The sequence below is a fragment of the Centropristis striata genome, chromosome 6, assembly GCF_030273125.1.
Source record: "Centropristis striata isolate RG_2023a ecotype Rhode Island chromosome 6, C.striata_1.0, whole genome shotgun sequence".
NCBI classification, from domain to species: Eukaryota; Metazoa; Chordata; class Actinopteri; order Perciformes; family Serranidae; genus Centropristis; species Centropristis striata.
In genome coordinates, this window is record NC_081522.1 from 14,749,513 (window position 1) to 14,766,252 (window position 16,740).

Sequence of the window (16,740 nt, forward strand, 5' to 3'; positions counted from 1 at the left end):
TGAAGAGGAAGCAGAATTCAGGGAAAGAAACCAGATTTAATGGAAGGAAGTGCTTAATTTGATGTGATTGGTGTAATGAGCAAGCCAGTCTGCTTCAGACCCCTGCAGAGGCCTTACAGGATACAAAGACAAAGACACATGCACACACTATACTGCTTTTTCTACTGGCTTCATTTGAAGTTGTTTCCTTGTGTCCAGTGACCCACGCGAACACATCCAGATCAGATACAGTGCATGGGACTAGGCTCTTCCCAGTAGGTGGCACAGGTTGGACCGGCAGTGGAGGCTCTCTAATTAACTGATATCGTCTGAGATAAGATAAGATAAGACTTTATTTATCCTGCAGTGGGGAATTTAGTAGTCACAGCAGCCCAATAATTTCCTTCTGCATCAGTAATCTATCATTATGTTCCTTAAAAACTATTGTGTTGGTCAGTGGGAGTTGTGTAGTCCTGTGTTGGTGTACTGTAGGTATTATTGAGTGACACATTTCAGTGTCTCTTTTGATTTAAAGGGGTTAAAGAGAGGCTCAATCTTCAAAAATATGCCTCGGAAAACAATTATCGAGAGAATGACCACCTGGTGTTACTTGGCACATACAAATTGCAATATCTGTTGACCCAATTCTGTCATTCTGTCTGTTTCTATCATCCTGACACCAGCGAGCACATATTTGCTGCACCTTATGCAAGTGTGCCCAGGTGCAAACATTTAAAGCAGAGATGTTATACAATAAAGATCATCCCTCAGCAAAGGTCCTCAGGACCATGGCAGAATCAAGATATCAAACACCATGACAGGAAGACTAGAGGGAGAGTAAAGGGAGAAGAGAGCGGAATTGAGATGTCAGACCACAGAGGTGTTTCTGCTTTTATATTACAGGGTATTTACAGCTGTGCAGATGTGTGTATTTGTCAGGTGTTGACAGTGAACTTCTGGGCTGGGTGGAGACAGTCGAGTGTTGTATGGGAGCTGTCGGGCTGGGCGGTATTGATGGCCGCCTGGGGGGATTGGAAGGCTAGAAGTATGTGCGTATGAGCTACAAACAGTTGTTCCCTCAGAAGTAATGACTACCTATGCTCCCTCTGCCTGATTTACGGACGTACATGATCCCTTCTCTCCCCAGAATTTGTGGCAGGATGCAGTGAATATCCTGAACACACCCTATGATGGATGTTTTCACTTGTTGTGTAAGAAGCTGCTTTGAAAATCAACGTAAATTAGTTGTTTCCTCTGAAAGCTCCTCGCCCTGTGGGTTTCCCTCCCATTTTCTTATGTCAGCTGCGGGGTCATCCCTGCTGATTGGATATCACGTGTCAGTTGGTGTTGTGCACCCATCCATATGAGCTTTCACATAGGATTTAATAAGGCCTGTGTTGTTCTTGTCAGAGGTCAGGGGTCACGAAAGAAGCTCAGCATTTAGGGAATAGTTTTACTTTTATTTTATCAAGTACTGGCAAGTTGAAAAATACAAGTAAAAGCCATGCTGTGTCTTGGGCATAATCAAGTATGAAATGTTAATTACTGACAGTACTAGTCAAAAGTTTGTTCAAGTCAGTCAATGTTTTTCTATATTTTTATTATTTTCAACATTGTAGATTAATACTAATTAAAACATATTCTGGTTACTTTTTTGTAACAACAAGACAATATTTAAAGTCTGATGCCAAAAATGTGATTGACATCCCCTCAAACCCCTGGAAAGCCACTAATTAAGTATTTCCAACTTCCAATTTTAGGGGAAACCCTGTTTTATTAAAAAACTACAACTCCCTAGACCTCCCTTCAGTACTTATGTCGACATCAGCACCATGGTTGTAGTTCTTCCGTTTTAGGGTTGTCCTAGGGTTGTGAAAACATATTTCTAGCCAATATGTCGAATATCACACACTGTCTAATAAATAATTGTACTGCATGTGTATTATCCATGCTAAAAAAAGACAACAATGTTTGTTTAATGAAGATATTTTTAACTAAAACAGGAGAGCAGCCTCAATGAGATAGCACCACACATCTGGTAGATTACAAAATAAAACAGCGGACAAATCTGATCGTAAGTTGTCACTTTGTCAATGTCTCCCACTGCAACAGAATAATATATTGATGAGCAAATCAACCTCAGACACAAGTCATGTAATGGGTGAAGGTTTGATCCATTAAATACACAGAGGATCAGGGAGATTTCAAAATAAAACAGCGGATTGTGTTTTTCTGGCAAGATCTTCGCCACAAAGTGATTATGTACATTCACTTAGTGAATAGAAAATAAAACATATATTTCTCGTTCTCAAAATATTGTTTTTTTCACTAAAAATAAGAGAACTGTCCGCCATGTTTTTTGTTCTGACCGCCGGAACCTTGAAAGTCACATGACTTGGAAACAAACCAATAGGAAAAAATATCCATGGAATAGCCACGGGATATGACTGTCATTAACTTGCATTGTAGCAAAATCCCCGTCAGTTTCACGGAAGTGATTCCATGGCTATTCCATGGATTTTGAGTTAAGCGAATCCGTGGCTATTCTACGGATACCTGTGAGATCATGTTGGTGTGTGTATCTGTGTGTCTGTGAGACTGTCAACGTGTCTTCAATTTGTGACAGGAGCTGATGTTGACTATGTGGACAAAATAAGCATAGTGTGCATTAAACTATTCATAATTTTACTTTTCTTTTTGTTCCTTCACATTACTGCATCATTACCCATAACAATTATTCATTGAGGTGGTCGACTCTTATACTACTGACACGTGAAAGAGATTATAGAGGAGCAGACCTCCACATGCTGTGATCAGGTTTCCAGTGAATCTAATTAATCATAACAGCACATGCAGTTTTAGCATGAAAATGCAGTGTCTGTGGTGTCATAAGATTAAATAAATATAAGGCTTGCTTTACTCTCTTCAAAAAAGTAAAGTTAATTAAAATGGGGTCCTGTCTGGAATCCAATATAAAGTTACATGTTCTTGGAATACGGTTGACTTTCTAGTTTCCCTTTCACTGCATTTCTGAAGAAACAAAAGTGTGCAATTGTTCAGTTTCAAACATAAATGCTCAAAGAAGGTACAGTTTGAGACTGTTGGATTTTGGTCATGTGGTCAGGTTTACGTAAGGTCTGCTGGCTACCAATGTGCCACAGATGAATTTAAACTTCCCTCAGTAAGCCCCTTTGGCCTCCACTCCTCTTCTTGCCTGGTTTTCTTTGTTCTCTGTGCATCTATATAGGTCAATTTTATTTATAAGTACATTTTAACACAAGAATTTTACTTTTGCTTGAGTGATTTTTTTTCTTCCAGGTAGCAGTACTTTTGCTTGAGTGCTGCCCATGATTAGCAACAACCTATGTGCCTGTCCCTGTGTCTGCTGTGTATTGTTAAAACCAAAGCCCCACAGGAGAAAACCTTCAGCCGTGAAGGTTAATGAGCTCAGTAAACATGGAAATCTTCCAGAACATTGTGGGCCAGGGAGGATTTTCAGCTATTTTCCATGCCTGGGTGTGAAGAAAGAACTCAAATTTCAAGCTTAATTTTGGAGATCAGCTCACAAATGCTCCCCATATTTTCTCAAAATATCCCTTTGAAATAGCTTCACGTTAGCTGGCTTCAATTAAATTCTGTCAAAATATTGTAGGGTATATTTTATACAATATTTCACTGATTTACCTGCATTATGCTTTAGTGTCGTATCATGCTCTGTTGGCCTGAATTTGACCCACAAGTTATACATAATAAGGTGTGAAAATACAGAGGATTATATGTGATTGAATGGTTGTATCATTTACTAGCCTCAAAATAATCTGAAGGATTTTGTTTGGGCAATGTTTGAATTCAGATGATCTGGGAGTGTAATCTTTCCCTGGACATGGAGAGTCTTTCCTCGAAGGCTGCCATGTCTATTTTTTCAAGCATCAGTTTTTGATTGTTTTTACATTCTGTCCGAAAGAGGATATGTTTATCCTGATCCAAGATGTATTGGTGCAGCAAAGTAACAAAAATCTAGCTAACTTTGAACAAATATTCAGACATAGACAAATCATTACACATGAAAGTCCTGTTATATTGCAAAGTGATTTCAATGCATGCTTGTGAAACTTTTAAGATTTTTTCCTTTTTATAGTGGAAAATTATATAATATTTGATTAAAGACAGAGGGTTTAGTCTATAAACCTTAAATAAAGTAAAAACATCTTAAAACATTAAAACAATGAACTTGAAAACTCTTGACAGTATGCAGGAATTCATTCAGACAGTTTAAACTTACTAACAGCAGAGACAGAATAGATTGAAAAAAACATCTAATCTTTTAGCAGAATATAAATAAACCATATCAAAATAATCAAAAAATATCAATAGAGAAAAATAAAATGATGAAAAACGAAATAGGAGTATAATGATGTGTCATTCAGGGTAACATATAGCTAATATTAAACATAATATATATCTTCACCTGTATCATATAATTTACTCCCACAATAGTCACACTTTAATTACAGTAATAAATTATAACAGTAATACAGGTTTTGTTAGACTGTTGTGATTCACATGATGAGGACTGACAGAGTTCACATTCCCAGTTTATTATAGTAATTTGCAAAATTAAATTTGTAGTCAATGATACAATCTGAATATTTGTACTTTTACATATATTGGATTAAAAGTATCAGAGGATTTCATTTGGAGACTTGAGAAACACTTTGCATGTGCTGATGGGCTGATTTGACTGTTGTTTTACATTTTAAATCCCAGATTCGCCTTCCAAACGGGGCCGAACTGTAGGTTAAGCGACAGGGTGATTGATAGAGCTGCAGACAGCGCTGTCAAATTATGCAGTTAATTTAATGTACTTAATGAATTGGCATATCAAGTTGAACGTCTGCATCAGCATGAGCCTTATTGCATTAGGGATTACAGTGTGTGTGTGTGTGTGTGTGTGTGCAACACCAGAAGAGACCACATTCCTAACTTTATGTTTCTGTATGAGTGTGTTTGCATGTGTGTCTCATATTGCCGCTGGCATCCACAGATCCCAGGGGCAAACACAGTCTGCGTATCCATGAAATGGATACGGCTTTCAGTGCAGTTTGATGCCACACCTCATTGACCTTTAGCCTTTCAGTCGCTTTTTCCAATTGGTCACATATCTTTACTTTATCCTTGCATTGCTCTGCAGCCACATGGACTATACTAATCTCATTTGGAAAATATTTCCTTGATTCATGTGGCAGATATCAACTGTAAAGAAAGTAAGCGCAGTCTCACTCTCATATCATGTTGGTCTATTTATACGTATCCATGTTCGGAATGAACGCCATCATATCATCACCACCGTATCTCATTTTTCATCTTTAATTCTCTAGCAGTTTGACAATGTTGTACACCGTGAGGGGGCCAAAAGCAGTCCAGCTACTGGAGAGAGATTAAACCATCAGAGTGTCCATCTGTCCCCTCGAACCTCTCAGTCCCCCCAACCAAATGTATCAGATGTTAGGGTGAGGAGAGGGAGACGAAAGAGCCAGAACAGAGAGCGAGGTGAGAGAGAAAAGTGGATACTTGAATGGGATTAGTATCTCTCTGCAGCCTGATGACATGCAATGGCATCTCTTCCTTCTTCAGTCAAACTGCATCACATCATACCAGCGAGGATTTGGCAGCTGAAACCAAACACCCCTCCAACGCTGCCCTTAGACTGCACTACCTCTGCTTGACTCCAAGGTGAGACAAATTCCTTCTGAATTTTACATTTGTGATGCATTACAACCAACAACAAAAGGTTTAAGAGTTGCATTTTTTCCTGCCATGGTCAGACACTTGCCTCTTGGGGTCACTGCTAATTCACTTGCTCATTCCGGGACGCTGTGTGTGAGAGCGCTGTGTAGGGCAGCTTGAGGCATGCAGTTTCAAGGGACTTTTCTCATTCACTGCGGCGTTTTCCTGTGGTTTTTGCCTAATCGTAGCTGATGACTAAGGACATTTCTTGTATTTGTGATTCCTTCACTACTTACACATGTTTGAAACCACACTGGGGCACGAAGCAGCAGGATGTCACTGGGGTTTGTGTTATTAGAATGAGATGATGTACAAGGAACAATATTGCAAATGTCTGTCAGGCTTTGATGAATTTAACTGCGGGGTCATTCCTAACTGTTCAAAGCAATGCAATCCCATTTAGTCATAAGCTGATTTCATAAGCTGGTTATTTGCATTTCATCAAAGGAGAAAATGATAATGTCAAAATACATCTTTTTAAAAGTTTAATCCGTCTAATTTTTTTTATTTGACCACTACCTACTCTTAATGAGTTAGTTTTTTTTCTTTAGTTTGTATATGGGTGGGGTAGGGAGGGGGTTTGGAAAATATATTTAAATATATATATATAGTCTTGATCTTAACATGTACAAAGTATGTGCTGCTGGTCAATGCTTTATACTGGATACAAATAATATCTTTTCACAGCTCCAGTTCATTCTGCTTTGTTTAACCATATCCAGTTATCAACTGCGGTAATGTCAGTGGTAATGAGATAAACAGAACTGTGCAGCCCAGAAAAAGTATCATAGCCCTGTTTAACACATTAACAAATGAGGTGGCGTAGATACTTATAAGTGCTTTTGAGATTGCATGTGTCTAATTATTTCCAGTGGTGTGAATGGTGATGAGTTGCCAGCGTCGGGAGATCAAAAGCTTAGATGAAATTTTTGTCACTATAACAGCTGCAGAGCTGTGGATTTCCACTTGATACTGTTAAGCACAGTCAAGACTGCAGCACATCCATTCTGCTGAGTGAAGAAGCATTTGCAGAGCTTGTTTCCTTTAACTCAAAACATTTGTTAAAGAACTACATTTCTGCATGGCTGACCCTGTTAAACATGTACTTCTGTTTTACAAGATCCACATTGGCTGTTTTGCAAATAGTTTGTTGTTCTTTTGCAATAACACACACAATGTTCCTCTCTGTTTTACTGTGGATGAGTTCCAAACAGAGCTGTTTTTTATTGAGACCAGGGGGTATTTTAATTTAAGTCCCCAGGTGCCTCGCCAAATTCACAGCATTACATAAGACAAAATCTGGACAAAGTTTACTTCCACAAGAAGCAATAAAAGGGGGAACAGGCTGGGATGATAACAGAAATCTTGTGTTAAATTAAACACAACCGGCAGATTTGTTATGACCTTAAGTGCTACTTACACCACTGCATGCAAAGTGCAATATCATCACCAGACTGAGATATATATAGACAGGAATTTGACGTGTCACATTTCTATTTACGATTGCTAACAACATTTGGAACTAGCCGCAGTGGGAAATGGCAGCATAGTTAAAAGGCATTGAGTATTGGCATTCTCAGTATTAATCAGTTTCAGTTGAAAGGATAAATAGAAGGGCCATGCTTCTATTGACTAGAATTCCTTTTCAGATTCAGGGCCATTCAGACATCCCAGTAATGCATGCCTGTCATCAGGAGAGAAACAGTCCGGTTTGCGAGACCTATTGTGTACAGCTGGAAATGACAAACGACATCCGTGGCTCTACATCCCATAAACTGCTTCATCATTCATAAAAACCGATGCCATGGCCTGGTGATCACAGCAGGTCCTCCTTGTATTTTGAACTGATTTGTAAGACGGATGATTCAGTGCTTTCATAAAGGAGAAGCTGCCTGTGCTTCTATGAGTGTGATAAGCTCCCGTCTTCTAGCATTTGTCTTAATGAGCTTCTTCGACATTCACTGCTAGCTAATTACTTTCCTTAATCGTCACCAGACACATGGTAGTCTATTATGATTATTATTTATGGTAGACTAGGAAATGGACTGCATTTTCAATATTTATGGAGTTGCTTTCTTGCTTTCGTCCCAGCTTCCTTCCTCCCTTCTTCCTTCCTGTGGTTTTGATAACCCTACCCATATGGCTGGGTCTTTGATGTCTTTCCCAAATCCATGTGCACGTTGGTTGTCATGTTGCTTCATGGCAGGCACATTCCTGTCTTCTAGTGTGAGGGCCTCCCAATACACAAACACACAAGGCCAGTCTCAGTCAAATCTAAATGGAAATATTCTTTCTTTCTTATTAAGATGCTAGTGCAATTTAATTTCCCCTTAGGATGTGCATAAATATCAAATTCCCACTGTAGTTTAATCACAACTATTTCAGTCCAGCCACAGGTATTAGGCATCAGACAGTGTCTCATGATCAGCCCGTCTAACCCCTTACCGCCTTTTCACAGCTTTATTCAAAGAAATACAAGATTGGATTCAGAGTGCTTGCATAGTGAGAGGTACAGTACTGTGGCACCATTTTTTGGCAGGCATGAAGGGCACCACTATCATCAGGGCAGAGGATGCTCGGTAGCCTTGTGCAAATGATGGATGACCGCACTCACTGCCTTTTTATGGCCCCTTCAGCCATGCTTAAAGTTGAAATATGTGAAAGAATAGGCTGAGAATATATCTCACAGTAGACGTGGAGGTCACATCCAACCTGCTATGAATTTTATGGTGGTTCAGATTCCTCCTCACTAGATGTATGCATGTGCTTGTGTGTGTTTCACCTAGCGAGAAAGGGAGAGAGAGATGAAATAAAAGTCACAATCAACTTGATAAATGGTATAACATTCTCAGAGGAAAGTGTCATTTCATAAGATTCATGAGGCTCAGTGCTTCTAGCTGTTCAGGTCTGCTAGCTGGATTCAAGGCTCAACTATTCCCGTCGATTAGGTCTGATATCTATCTTGGGAGTGTTAGACAGTTTATAAAACTATGGACTTGAACTATTTAACTGTGTTTTCCCCCAATTTTAACAGTTGTAGAAAATAATTTACGACTGTTTGAACTCTAATCACTCTTACACAATTCTGGATTTTTTAACAACAAAATCCAATTTTACGAGGGTTTGTCCCCATTAGTGTAAAAGGAAATTGTTACAGGGAAATGCCCATTATATTAATGTGTAATATAAAAGACAAACTATTTAATAGTGGAGGGATAATTTTTAACCACTGGCAATTTGGCTCAGTCATATTTTATGTACACAAATGTCCTCTGTACCCTTTTTCACTAGCTTGGTTTATGCAAAGTGTATGCTAATGGTCATTTGTTCTTGTGTGTGTGACTTTGTGAGTGTGTGTGCATATGAGAGAGTGCAAGAGAGAGATAAAGAGAGGGAGATTGATCACAGAGAGGTATTACTCTCCAGCGAGTGCTGTAAGGGCAGCACTATTATGCAGATGAGTGCATTTAGTGTGGTTGGACACCACCCAGCATGTCATTAAATCTAAAATGGCAGCGGGACCTTAATGTTAGGCTGCTATTGTAATGTGCTCCGTCTTTCCCCCTGTTGTACATTGAACAACCCTGAACCACCATTAACCACCTGGCAGAGCCTCTCGGTCGCTCGCAGTTATTTTTCTACATCTGTCATTCTCTTTTTCTCAAAATCCTGGTTTTGTCTTTGTCCGCCTCAGTGCGCGCTCTCTATTTCTCTGTCTTGTATTCAAAGCCAAAATAAAAATACATCCAGCAGCCAATTACCACTGGCTCAGCCTATTATGCCACTGGACAGCTAGTGTAGATGACATAAATATAGTGGTCCATACCTATTTGTAATGATGAGCTCAGGGGACCACAGTGAAACCCATTACCCCAATTACCCAATTATTTCAAATGACGGGTGATTATCAGACATCATCACTGATACTGCTGTAGCACCACCTCTAGAGTAGCTGTTTTGCTGGCCTGAATACAGCTATTCATGTCTCCATTTTCTTAGTGTCAACACAGACACACATGCAAACAAACGCACACATGCAGTTAGTCCTTGGCCTGCTGTCATACGCCTACTTTGACATGTCGTTCAATGCACCGTTTCCTTTTCAGAACTGTTCAGAGATGCCGGGTGAAGCTCTCGTATTCAATGGCAAAGGAAACAGAGCTGTTAGTGCAGGGTCACGACCTTTCACCTGACATGTGAGAAGGCTGTTTGTGTGTGTGTGTGTGTGTGTGTGTGTATGTTTGTGTGTGTATGTGTCCAATGATATGTTGTTTTTGTAGCTCCTCTGCCTTTCACTGTCTATCCATCTGTCCTCAAACACAGGCTCCTAACCAAACCCAACAAATACAGCTCTGTTAGAAATAAAAATGCTTTTGAAATGACAGCACTAACCAGACGGTTATACAGAGTGCATCCCTGTCCTTTAATCAGTGATAATAGCCCTAGGTCCTCATGAATCTAAAGTCAAGAATGACTTAAGCGCCCCGGCAGTCCTACTTCCTGCTGCTTATCCATCTCCTCCTCCTGACACCTGCTCTTCCCTTTCCCCTCCTCCTCCTCTTCATCTTCTCCACCCACCTCCTACAATTCATGGCATCACACCCAGTGATGACTGACATCTCAAGCACAGACCACTGTTTACTCAGTCTAAAAATAAGAGGTTAGGCTCCAAACGGCATAACCCGTGCATGCCTTACATGTAAATCACAGCTCACGGGTCATCCGGGTCATCGTTCAGGTCATGTGTATATATCTATGCCAGGTAAAAGAGATGTCCAATGAAGGTCGGAGGCTCCTGTGTCTACCAGTCATCTCCCATGTGGCACAGTGTCACTTGTCTCCCCTTCTTTGCCTCTTCTCCCTGTCGCTCCCTCTCTCCCCCCCAAATGGTGGTAATATAGCCGGGGCTATTCTTAGCGTCTGTGTCAAGCCTGTCTCTGGGGAGCAGTCGAGGGGTCTCTGTTACATTACTCACACACACACACACATGCACACAGGTGTCTTGAGACATCTCTATTTGATCTTTATTAAGCAGTGTTACTCTGAAACCAATTTGAAGAGCAGCCCCCTAAGTACGAGATCGTGTTCCACCACAACGGAAAACTCCATTAATTGAGTGGCATTCAGATTGGGTTGTTTCAGCGGGCTGCCTGTGGCTGACATGTCACTTATGACGACCTCATTGCTGATATAATTCAAAAGCATTTTAACACTTGCAAGTATTATTTCTCATATTAGTGGCATTTGCATAAATTTGCTGTAGCACTATATTTTTATAGGAGTCGTAAAAATGTTGCAGTCTGTAATTAGGTTGCATTTTAAAGCTTTAGGTAGCATGTGTTTTCCATTTTTCGGTGGGAACGCAGACTCCATAACTAGCGCTGAAGAACAAGTGACTTCTCTGCTGCTTCGGCTTAAAATGTACGGTAGCATTGTGTGTGTTCTTGTACTTCTGTATAAAATAAGTCCTTATGAAACCATAGGGGTATTCAGAAGAAATAAACATTTTTTTTCATCATTTAAGAACCCTGTTTTTATTGTGTCTGTCCCGAAAGAATCATGACTTATCAAAGTTATTTGAATGTTGTTTTGTTTTTTCAGCTCATGTTTCAGAGTAGCTACTCTCTCAACACAATAGGAACCTTTAGAGACGTAATTGTACAGGGATCAGTCTAGTCGTTGAACACACGAGCCAGTGCTTACTGCAATAAGTATATTTTAGCAACTTTGTGCTTCATTCACACACTCTTGGGGGCTTCCCACTGGGGAGTTCCTCTTAGGGAGTGCCCTGAAGTGTTTGGCAGTTTTTTGTTGGGGTGGCAGTGCTTAGGGTTAGGGAGGAATTAAATGTAGGTCATAAGTTGAACATGTCTGTATTATGTCCTCGTACAACTTGACTCTTCCTGCAAACAGCTTACTGTTGAAGAGAAAGGGTGTAATTTGTCTATAATGATGTTCTGACACAGATAGCTGACTCTGCATGTGCCACATCAACACAATAACTGATGCTATTGTCCCTTGTTTCAACCCTGGTAACTCTAGTGTCTTCTTAATAGCTCGCTCCCTTGATGGCAGTAACTCAATCCTCCTTTTAGACAGGATGTGTGTGGCTTTAATCTACCTTCTATGACAAATATATTACTCCCATCACACACTCCATGAGAATAAGCCTGCCTTTGTATATTAGTGAAATAGTACCACCTGGCTTTTGGTGGCGGTTGTGAGTATGTGTTTGTGGGTTCAAATGCCAGGCTGTGGAGTACAGTTGAGACTTTCCTCTCATGTAAATCCTGAGGTAAGCGTCTCGAGCACGTAGCACTTCATAACAAGGGCATTGCCTTACAGACCACACGCAAGATCGGCACCCGGCTAAAGCCTCGCAGAGGGTAGAAAATCCTGTCAATGTGTCTCTGTGTGTGGCAGACGGAGGGACATGAGGAGGAAGGTCTGCTTTAGTCCTCAATGCAGCTGTCCCGACCGGGGTGAGGGCTGAGCAATTCTGCACCCATCCAGTCAAACTTCACACACATGAACACCCTGACACAAATACTGCACCCTCTGTGTAAAATAACCTAATAAAAAATTGTTTAAAATAATTTCAGTTAAATAAGGAAACTGTTGGAACTTAAACTGTATGTGTCCAAATTGAGAATGATGTCAAATCTTGCACCTGGATTTTAAATAAGTTTGATTGAAAATATAATTTTACTCTTAAAGTTTTCCCCATAATTTATGTGTTTACCTGTAATTTTCAACACAAGCGCAAAGGGAGTAATTTGGCCTCATTGCCAAATTAGATTTGCCAAAGGTTTCGCTGATTTTATCCCTTAAAATGTCTGGTGATGAATCAAGTGACCTTCTCTGGCCATTGGAAATTTGCTAATTACCAAAGCTTTTGGCAGCAAATCTGTACAACAGACTCAAATGTGCAGTAATCCAAAGGTATTCTTTAAAGCCCTGATTTCAAAGCTAAAGTCTGTGCGCCAAAAACGGCCATGCTTAATCAGTTCCCTGGGTGTTGAGTAATGTAGGATGGCCTGGATCACAACATCAGGGGCAGGGACTGTCTAACTGCCAGGATGAATACACTGCTTATATTGGGTATATTTTTTAATTTGATTGATCTTGAATTTATGAGAATAAATAAACTGACATGCATTCTATTAAATCTATTCATTTAAATGTAAACAGGTCAGTGTTTAATATCCTGTATTGTCTCAACTGGAACAAGACTGCAAAAAAATCAACAAACTAGCCAGAGCTGAAAGACATTAAATTAAATTCCCGTCGTCAGCATGTTGGATACGAAGAGATATATATTGCTGATTAGTGTTCTTAGTGTAAAGCTGCAGGGTCAGAAGTCCCATTTGTTGCACAGTGCTGGTCTACCATACTTGCTTCAGTGGTTGTGCATACGAGTCTGCATGCGTTCGCTCTGCAGCAGAGCTCTAATGCCGCGTTTCTGGTGGTTAATGGCCTCCCATGAGTCCGCTCCTGTTTTACTGCCCAGCCTGTGGGAGGGAGGAAGGGAAAGAGTGATGGCGCCTGAGGGAAAAAGAAGTACAGAAGCCCAGAGAGAGAGAGTGAGACAGAGAAAAACAGATAGGGAAAGAGTTAACAGGATGAAAGGAGGGAGGAATGATGCATTGATACAAAATGGAGAAGAAAGAAGGTGATAAGGGTAAAAATGTAGAGAGGGGGCTGTGGTGTGAGACACGGTGTAAGGTGACCCGGAACCCTGCAACCAGGCTGACTCCTGTTGATGGATGGGCTGTTCAACAGGCGACTACTGGAGCTAAAAACTTGACATTTATCTGCACGAAAGTCCTGATGTAGTAATGGCTGAGAAAACTATTCAGGAACTAGCCTTGAATACCAAACTTTAACTGAGTATGTGATAAGTCATTTATAGCAATATGGATTTAAGCTGTTTAGCAGTGCTATCACAAGCATAAATGCAAGTAGAAATACAACTCTAGCTGTACACAGTCACCACCCTCACACATGAGCTATTTATTTCACACAGTTCCTGTGTGTGTGGTGTGTGCATGCGTGCGTGTGTGTGTGTGTGTTTGTGTGTGTGTGTGTGTGTGTGTGTGTGTGTGTGTGTGTGTGTGTGTGTGTGTGTGTGTGTGTGTGTGTGTTTTACTGGTTTCTGTATGTGGCCTCCAGTGCACAAAGGTCCACCATCAAGTTCAGGGTCACATTCGGACCCATTAATCACAGACGAGGTATACTGCCTCAGCTTGTCCGCCATTCTCTGCCATTCAGAAAGGCTGTGGTTTGCCCTTTAAGGTTCAAAATCGACTTTAACTGTAACTGCACATCCTGAATGCTGATCAGCCAGACCAGCACTGAACCCTAGTCTGTGGATCATTTTTTATCTGTCCATCGGGATAAATTTGTTGAACATTGCTCCAAAATGTTTCTATATGTGCATAAAATGAACCACAAGCAACAAGAATGTTTCAATGTATGTACCGGTGCTATGAAATATAGTATCGTGGCGATATTTCACTGAAAATAATCAACTTTTAATGATGTGCTGTAACAAGCAAAGCAGAATATATTGGCAATGTCATGATGTCAAACAGAGATTTATATGACTTAATACTTGCTTCTCATGGGGGAAAAATGATATGTATATAAATTATAAAAATTATATATTAGTGATGAAGTGATTTTTGAATGAAAATAGAGTGAAGCTTTCCGTCTCTATTTAGTTTGGGCTTTAATGAAAGCTAACAGGAAGCTGTGGTTGCACTTTAGTACCTTTGTAGTCTATAGAGTTGGAGTCAGTTATAGGGCAGAGAGATGAGCAGCCACACCAAAGCACCCTCACAGTTATATATAGAGCGTGTTCACCCCCGCCCTGCTCTGGAGGTGAATGGGCTGTAAGCAAACACATTCTACAGCTTACATGACCTGTTTTCACACCCACCTCCTTGGTTCTGCTTTTCTTCTTCCCATTTTCACATCTCCCTTGTTTTTAGTTGGTGGTTTGGCAGGGCAGTGCAGCATGTGGTTCAAGAGAAAATAAAAGCACAAAGCAGTCTAGTGGGATAGCTATTAGTGTAAAATATCAGTCTACTCCCTGTCATGATTGTTGCCTCAATTTGTATTTATATATTCATAAATATACTGTTTGCTTTGCAATTTTGATTTACTGCCTTTGCAGAACTTCCAAATGCACACCCAGGCTGCCACCGAAATTGTTCCCTCACATATAAAAGGATATTGTACTGACTGGATGAGGTTAACAATTCAAGCTGGTAATTTAACGTCATCCCTGACAGTTCTGAGTGACTTTATCTGCCCCGTGTTGCTTTCGCTTTGATTTATCTGTTTTATTTTGCATTTTAAACCCTGGCCAAACATTGAAACTATGAAGTTCAACGAGAGAGAGTGAGAAAAAGCAACATAGAGAGACAGGGTGAGAAATAAAGGAGGGATGAGGGAGAGAGAGTAAGAGAGAGAGACACACACACGGAGACGCTGACAGCAACAGGATGCATGGACAGTGTCACAGAGGCCAGTGCAGTCTGCAGTTGGTCGAGGCCTCCCATGGCGCTGTGTGTGTTTTCTGCGTACTGGCTGTGTGTGTGAGAGGTCAGAGCTGGGGGACACTGTGGCCATTGTCCTGAGATGGCTGACCGCTCATTTCCTCTCACTGACCAGGTGCTGAGGCCAGACAGATTATCTGTAAAAAGTCTCTCTTGTGTGTGCAAGCACTTTCACACATGTTGCTTTTATCATTAATAAACATTTCCCTGTAAATGGGCCAGATATTAACAGCAACAATGCCGTATAGTTATGACTCTGGGTGCGATTGTAGCTCCATACTTGTAGAGGTAATGCCAGGACACACTGCTTGAGTATTTAATTTTACTGTTACTATTACACAATGTATGAAAGGATTATCTGGGTGAGCATGTGTGTTTGCATGCCCTAGGATTCCCACCGAGTGCCATCAAGTCAAGTCCTGAGAAAATGTTTACACTATTTAACTTTCAATCGTTTTTGCGTCAATGCCCCTCCCTTTCTCTTCTCCTCTACAGGGTTAATGTTGTTTATACTGCTCCTTCTTGGTTGGTCCTGGTTACCATGTGGAGCTCCTGCTGTGTGTGTAAATCAACACCTTGTCGCACACACCGGCAGCCACCTGTGACAAAATGCCCAGAGAATAGAAACCGGTGGAGTAAAATGAAAAAAAAACTGTTAAGGAAGCAAGCGAGAGAAAGGGATCGTCCCCTATTCTTCCTATTTGTTGTGTTGTTCACTTACCATGCAACTCATCTGTGATTGAATAACAATAGCAGTGCCAGGAGACACTTTCCACTCACACTTTCCATATCCCTGAGATGTTCTGCCAAACACACACATGCAGACTCAGGTCTTCAGTGTCACTAACAGCTGCTGCCCTACCACCCTTGACACAAAAAGGTGGGGAAGGTTGAGAGAAACTCAAGAGTGGGAACTATGGGAGACCAGATTGTGTTTTTTAGTTATAAGTGTGTTTCAAGTTATACAGTGAAAATACTAGCTCATGCAAATGTGAATGAAATGCTGAAACAGAGCCGATTTTAATAAGAAAAAGTGTCACATTTGACTGGTGTAGTGGGGCCTCTGTGACAGTCAAAGACACTCCCTCTGTGGTCCAGCTGCTTTTCCCATTATGTACCAGCCACCAACACTCACCTGATCAATCACATTCATTCAAACATTGTTTGCAGTTAAACAAATACCAATTGCAAACAATAAATGGCAGACAAATTCTTAATTAATGTATCTATCATGCACAAAATGTGACAAATGATAGATATAACTACAAAAATTTCCTCTGGGGAAATTTTGAAAGGGCCACGGGGACTACTGCCAGTGTGTACACTATGATGAGATTCTTCAGAGATTTCAAACAATGAATATTAGTAATGTTATGATGCTATATTATATACAAGGAGTTCACCTACAACA

General features: G+C 40.6%; 1 protein-coding gene across 1 annotated transcript in view; it reads left to right on the forward strand.

Moving 5' to 3' along the window:
* The first annotated feature begins 5,213 nt into the window (after positions 1-5,213).
* sema3ab (sema domain, immunoglobulin domain (Ig), short basic domain, secreted, (semaphorin) 3Ab) overlaps positions 5,214-16,740 on the forward strand; it is a 65,330-nt gene continuing 53,803 nt past the window's right edge. Inside the window, exons 1-3 of the mRNA XM_059334585.1 lie at positions 5,214-5,243; positions 5,358-5,529; positions 5,614-5,712. The gene's annotated coding sequence lies outside the window, so the exon portion shown is untranslated. The remainder of the gene's footprint in view (positions 5,244-5,357; positions 5,530-5,613; positions 5,713-16,740) is intronic.